Source organism: Notothenia rossii (genome assembly GCF_949606895.1).
Source record: "Notothenia rossii genome assembly, chromosome: 7".
Taxonomy (NCBI): Eukaryota; Metazoa; Chordata; class Actinopteri; order Perciformes; family Nototheniidae; genus Notothenia; species Notothenia rossii.
The window spans coordinates 33,634,542-33,642,110 of NC_136905.1; the positions used below are offsets into that span (position 1 = coordinate 33,634,542).

The 7,569-nt window shown below is 40.6% G+C and overlaps 1 long non-coding RNA gene across 1 annotated transcript in view; it reads right to left on the reverse strand.

The window, feature by feature from the left end:
- Window positions 1-1,559, reverse strand: part of LOC307045893 — a 34,720-nt gene extending 33,161 nt beyond the window's left edge. The window contains exon 1 of the long non-coding RNA XR_013810013.1: window positions 1,348-1,559. This is a non-coding gene — a long non-coding RNA (uncharacterized lncRNA). The remainder of the gene's footprint in view (window positions 1-1,347) is intronic.
- Between the last annotated feature and the right edge of the window lie 6,010 nt (window positions 1,560-7,569).

Below are 7,569 nucleotides of genomic sequence, written 5' to 3' on the forward strand. Positions count from 1 at the left end.
GGAAACTTCGTAATTCACACCTCAGTCTTTCTCAAGCTGAGAGGGACAAACGGACCCCACTGGCTCCATGTGGTTTGGAAATACTTTACATTAGCTTATTTCTAATCTATCACCCAACCAGTGGATAGATTCAAAGCAGATAGGATGTCTTTTACAATCAATATCCATCTTATGTTTATACCCAAGGATGGAAACTGATGGAGATGGAAACTCTTCATCCTCATACCCTCAATCCAACCATTTTTTCCACAGCTCCTTTTTGAATAGGATTGCTCTCTAGTGGGAGTAAGGGGAAACTACAGAGTCCTTCTGCTGAACCCAAATGCACAGGGATCGTTTCTCTCACTGAGAGAGGAGGCCAGGCGGCTCCTAAAGGATCGATACATTCTGACAAATCTTGTGCCATTTTAATGGGGAGAGGCAGAATCACAGTAGTGCAGATTAATCATGCGATGAAAACAAAGGTAAGGCCTTCATTGTCAAAACAGTCTCATGGCATTTCGTGTTATAGTCACGAAATGTAATCTATTGATTTGTGTTCACCAACACGATTATCCCCTTTTTCTCGTGTCACACAGAACGATTTTAAAAGCAATGTATTTCTACTGGTAATGTTTTTTCGTGCCTGCAGCACGCCTTTTTCTCCGGTCGGGTCGTGGAAGACCGGAAGCTGTGTGGTTCATAAAAACATGTTCTTTCTCAATATCAAGCCACAATTATTGCTTTTATTTTAAATCGTATAATTTCGGACTTTTGTTGCAGTCTGTGAGGAAAATAAATGGGGCTCAGAGCCTCAGAATACTGAAATCTGTATTTTTTTAATATTGTTTCCCTTCTAATTTGTTATTCTTTTCAAAATAACACACTGTTATTTACTCACCAATAACACACAATTATCCTTGTTTTTATTTATTGGTTTAGTTCCATAATCTCTGGCTTTTTTGGCGTCCGTCAGGAACTGAATTTCAAAATAAAAATAACCGGAAACAGACGTAGGCCTCTAGGAGTTTAGGATGGCCGAAGACACTACTGTAGCTCCCTCCAGTAAATGACACGAGACTGAGGTCTTGATTAAATACGGGGTTTATTCTTACAACCCAGTTCCAACCCGTGAGAACTGGGTTGTAAGACAAAAAATATATAAAAGGTAAACAATAAATAAATATGGAATATATGCATGTCATCACTGTTAATGCCGCTAAATAAAACAATAAACGGCACACATATCCCACACAGCATGTAGTACAAGCTAACAATAGCATGTAGCACAAGCTAGCGCATAGCATACATACATATAACCTGCAGCTCAACCACACATTTAGACAAACAACCAGCACAAAAACGTACCTCGAAGGCTGCTAGTCATCTAGAGAGGCTGATATCTTTAACTGCATTTTTCTCTTAATTTCCTTAGATTTTCTTTACATTCTGCGTTGCTCTGCAGTTGCGACTATCAAGTGCGTCGATTAAACAAACAGGTGTAACACAAAACACCGCAGATTAGTTCCGCCCCTATTAATGTTGCACATAAAAGGTAGGAACCAAAAATACAACGTGGAACAAAATAAACAACAGAGAGTGAAGACAGTTACAACTACACTACCCATAATCCCCAGCTATCGTTTAGGACTACAGTCCCTGTGGGTAATCTTCAAACTCTGGGATTGGATGTTGGAGTGGCAGTGCGGCAAGGTTAGCGTCAAACAGCTGTTTGAAATGGAACGAAAACACGTCAGACTATCCAAAACTGGAATCGAACTACACATGCTGGCTATTGTGTTTCGCAAAATATTCTATGGGACGTCTCTCCTGAACGTTTTCGTTTTCCCCACAATTAGAAGTTGCCAGTATTAAACACATTGGTGTTATCAAATGTAAAACATATAATTAATAAATGGGTGAAAATCGCTTGTGTCCATAATGCGCAGCAATAACCCACGTGACAGCTCATTGTTACTTTGTAATTCTACTCCACTACAATTCAGAGGTTAACCTGGTATTTTTACTCCACTAAACTTATTTGAGTTACTTTGCAGATTCTGATTAATGATGTGAAATATAAACAACCCTTAAATCAGACTTTAGTTACACCTGAGTAAAATTCAGGTAAGGTGATTGTCAAGTGCCAACAATCAGGAGAGATATTTGATAGTTGGTGCTTGAGAAGACTAAACATTTATCTGCAATTGACATGAATGGAAACGAGTAATAAAGTATATTCATTACTCGTTATTCTCTACTAATAGTTAATTAAAGACTGTATATTATGGCTATTTTGCACATCCCTTTCAAGATTTTCAAAGGTTTATTGACATATACACAACTATGGTGCCAGGGGTCGCCAACCCCTGGCACGCGTGCCACCATTGGCATGTGGCACCGTAACCAGTGGCACAATAGGAATAAGTGGAATAAGTGTGCAAAATATTTAAATTGTATTTTCGGATCCTGAACGAGACCGCCGTCAGAGCGGGTCTCCCCGTTACCTGCAGAAGGAAGCCATGCACGCAACGCAGCCCCGCTCTCTTTAACTCCAGGCAACTTTCTGCCGCTTTCCTCCGTGGTGCAGTGCTGATCGTTTCACCACAGAGGAAAGCACTTCACAAATTGCAGTAACCATAAGGAGCTGTACAAATGCCGCAGTTTTTGCGTGGCTGTGTCTTTAGTTGAAAACCCAGTGGCGATCTGCTCATCTCTCATTGAAATAACATTCTACACAGGGGCGGACTGGCCATGTGTGTTCTGGAGAATCACAGAACGGACGATCGTCCTTATTATTATGCTGTTTAAACCAATTATTTAAATGTGTTTGTTCAATTTGGTGTCATGTAAGTTAGGGATGCTCCGATCGATCGGCCGCCGATCGATATCGACCGATACTCATTCTCTGCCGATCGATCGGTGCTCTCTAAAAATGCAGATCGCGAGAGCCGATCGTATGACGTAAAATAGGCTACATGACACTTTTCTCTGTGCACAGCAAAACAAGCTCTCCAAAATGGCTTTTCCAGTCTGGCAGTATTTTAAAGTGTCAGAAAATGACAATAAAATAGCGGTGCTAGGTGTTTGAAGCAGAATTCCTGCAGCTCCACCCGCTGTGACGGACCGGTGAGCGGAGCAAAACACACAAGAATGAAAATTCTTGGGTCACAGGTTCCTCAACAGCGCATTACAAGCAACCCGGTATCACGGCAAGACGTGAAGATGTCACGATTTCGTCCCTTCAAACGTGACAGTTACATGGTATTGTTAACCCATGTTAACCAGTGGAGAAATAACCGGAAATGCCAATTAAATGCTACCCCAACGGTTCGTTGTTATTGTCAATATTAATATAATAATGATTTATTTTTTAATAGTCTCGATTACGCAGATTTTCTTGTTGCCCCAGCTGGTCGACACCTCTTTTAGCAGAAACCAAGGCTACATTAATGTATTAAATCGATGTTAATCCATGCCTGTGGATACAGTCTATGGTGTGGATGTGGAATTAACGGACGTGACGTTGTGCGATTGAGTTTTCAGGCAACAGCTTCGGTTCATGTTAATTTACAAACTATTCAACTACAACCATAGTTATATTTAAAAACATTTTTAGAAGGCCTCACAAAATACTTTAATGCAAATTAAAATGTAAATGTGAAGGAATGTGTGTATAACAAAATACATCGGTCATAAACTAAACCGGAAACTGACGTAGGCAAGATCCTCAGCTCGATGATTGGATGGTTTAGCCGCAATGCATGCAGGGATTTGGTGTTTATGTGATGTGAAATCTGAAAACGTTTTTTACAAATAAAATAATACTTTATTCCGAGTGTGCTTGCTTTTCTCTTTGAAAGTCATCATATAACGGCATTATAATACACGGTTCGGCTGCAATAAATATTACACATCTGCCGTAGTTATCTATTTATAGAGCCCTGCTGAGAAGACTTAGACAAACAGGAAGAACTGACGCCAAAACTGAAAACGTGAAGTGGATCATAAATATATCAGCAATTAAACAACATCTTACATTTCTTTTCACACAATACGTCTCTTCGCAGTATCAACACTAATTCGGCTGACTTTTATATTTGATCCAATTGGTAGATAGGCTGTATTTACACCATAACGGTGCACAGCTGATAGAAAGGGACACCTGGTGGTTAAAGCACGTTATTGAATTGTATTATTTTATTATAGCGATTTGGACGGTGGTCATAAATGCACTTGCTCTTGTGTTCTATTAGTGTGTGTGTGTGTGTGTGTGTGTGTGTGTGTGTGTGTGTGTGTGTGTGTGTGTGTGTGTTTGTAATGTGCGGACAAGGCAAAGGAGGCCACAACTGCAGGGTGGCAACTCACAGCAGGAAATGATCTGTGTGTCTGCGTGTTACATGTGGTTGACTGTGTGTGTGCTGCTTGACAATGTCTGTGTCTTTTTGCTTCTTGCAGTTACAATCCCACCAAATCACCTGTGATTTCCATAAACATTTTTTTAGTTTTAGACCTATTAAGTGCAGAGTGTGAGTGAGAGTAACTGTTCAGAGTCTTAGTCTGCTTCCAACAACAACACCGTCTTGTGAATAGGCCTTTCGAGGTAGACAGGTTTAGCGAGGCGCTTTCCCTTTCCATCCAGGGTAGAGTCGCTGATAAGCAGCTTGAGCCTTCTCACTCTTCCATCCCCTCCTGGGAACACTTCCACAACCCTGGCCAGCTTCCATTGGCCACGTGGTATAGTGTTGTCTTGTAGAAGGACAACGTCATTTACCTTGACGTTTCTGCGGTCCTTGATCCACTCTTGACCAGTCTGAGAATTTGTGAAGGTGATCTAGTAGCGACTTTACTTCGTTTGCCTGGGTATCATGAACCTGGGCCTTCTTAAGCTCTGGGTCACTACTCATGATATCTCCCACCTTGACTTCTCCACTTGGTAGCTCTTTCTGCCAAAGTACAGATGTAGCACTGAATTTCAGACTCCAGCTTACAGCTTCCTGCCTACGACCTGCCTAAAACCAGTATAGAGGAATGTTAAGCCCTCCCACTATTTTCCAAGAGGGCGTTGCCAGATTTTCAATTTCAGGTTTTAACCAGGAGATGGCGCTTCATTCACAAATACAGAAAGACAAGTTTCATGGACTTTCAGTTGTGTTTTGAAGAGCATTTGAACACATACATATTTTAGATCAACTAAAGTATATCTAATCTTGTAATTCAATAATCTATAGTCTTTATATATTAAATAATCATAATAATAATGTAAATGTTTACATTACACTTCTTTATTTGTTATGCTCATACTTTTACCTTTACAATCGTTTGCTTTAATATGCAGTATATTTTTTGTATATTTTTGTGTTTGCTTCCTCCTGCTCCCTTTCGGACACATACTGTATGATTTATTATTATTATTAATATGAAGATATTATTAAGATAAGATAAGATGTTACTTTATTGATTGAACATTTTAGTTTAGAATGTGCTGTCCCACGGTAATTCAGAAGGCTCACAGGTCACATCCCGACCATTATTTAAAACAATAGGTGCTTTCACACCGTCTACAGTTTGATTTGTATAGAGGGAGCTCTTTGGCTGAATGGCCAGCGATTAGGTGTGGCAGATTTATCATAGGTGATCAGAGCTAACTGCCTGCCGTCAGATTTCATTTAAAAAACAGATCTGATTTTAAGACTATTTCTGCACTCATAAAGAATGATAAAAATAAGAATAATGCGTATTGAACTGGTTTCAGTAATTAGTGAGTTTATTTAACACTAGAACCACCAATCGGGTCAATTTGTGTGATGTGTGTTGTGTGTGTGCAATGTAACTTTTTTTCAATAAAATATTAAAGTCTCCCAGTCCGTGACTTTTCCTGAAAGTGTGTTATGTAGCACCCTATGTTGTTAAAAATTGCATTCTAATAGCGGGATTTGACGGGTTTAGGTAGGCCTATACAAAAACCTCTGGCGGTTCTAGTGTTAAGGTAATTAGGTACAGTAGAAGCCCTTTTTTATCAGTAACGAATTTAGCAGTTGAACATAAAAGTCAACTAACTGAGGGTCACTTGCAATGACAGTGTTGTGTCTAACTGTAAGCTTGTCACTCAGACTAACCTACAGTTAATTTAGCTGCTGGAGAAGAAAGATCATGGGGGGAGGGGGGGAGAGAGCTGTGGTTGATGGGCCATTAGTTGTGCAAATACACAGCTGAGAGCTGTTGTTTCATTCAGACTGTTTAAAAAACGGTAACAACGGACTATTTTTCAAGATCAAGATCCCTCCGCTACGCTTTGGGATCCTGATCTGCCGACGAGGCTCCATTAAAATATAAATATTTTTTAGTGAATTACTGAGTTTAGGCACGTTTTAATGAAGTTGAATACAGTATATTCATATTTGTCAGGGATTTCATCAGTAGCGTGGCGTGGGGAAAAAGTTAGGGGAAGCCAATAATACGTCCTTTCTTTTGGGGTGGGGGGGGGGGGGGTGTGTGGTGGTCAATGTAATAACGTAACCAGATGAGTGATTACAGCGCCCGGTATCATTTTACACACATTTGTATCATACAGATGCAGGACTTACACACGCCTGTTATCTGACCGACAGGTCCGCATGCACTCTCCAGCCGAAACTCTAATAAGCATTCATTCACAAACTAAATCAGGAGACCTTCAACGTTTTACGTCCGGTTCGCTCCTTTGTTCCTCGCTGTACACAGCTCCAGTTTGGGCATTGGCCTGTCATCAGATTGTATTTGTTGTTGCTGCTGCAGCGGAAGTTTAGTACAATTATTTTTGATTAAATCCTCCAAATCTCCACCCTCCATAATTGCACTTGCTTCAGTTGCTTGCTACTTTCTAACAGCGGTGAGAGTGGTGCAGTGACGCTATCTATTTTCTATCGATTAGATTTATGATTCGAAAATTATAAAAGTAGGGTAGACATGTGGATATTATCCGACTGAACAAAACCTGCATTTACCTAACAGGTTCGTTTTCCACTGACCTTCGAGCTATTTTCCAAAATCCTATGGAGAAATCCCATTGCTTTTTGTCGAGGGAAACCGAGCGCAGCTTACTTCCGCTTTTTGGGACGCGTCACTGCACCGCTAAGTTGATGCGATTTGATTGGATTGTGAGGCAAGGGAAGCCAGCCGCCTCTGGCTTCCCTTGGCATGGCCCTGACCAATCACAGGTTGGCCGGGACATGACGTGAGCCTCATCTGATTGGTCAATCCCTCCATTTTTTTTCACCAAGGGAAGCACATTTCGGCTGGCCTCCTGGTTATGGCTAGAAAGGATCCGTCTAGTGTAAATATGACGTCACGTTCTCGTTGTAACTCTCGTTGTAATCGGAGCGGCCCGGAAACACATCTACAGCAGTAACATGATGCAACATACACATTAATGCAGCAGCAATATTAATAGAGAAATATCAGACTTAATAGTAAAACACTGCAAGGGAACATTTTATTGCACCAGGAGCTATCTTGGGACTTTTACTGCGACAACGTTGACTTGCCTGTGAATAAAAAATAAACCATAGCGTTGGTGATCTACAGTGTTGTCATTCTTCTTTGAACACC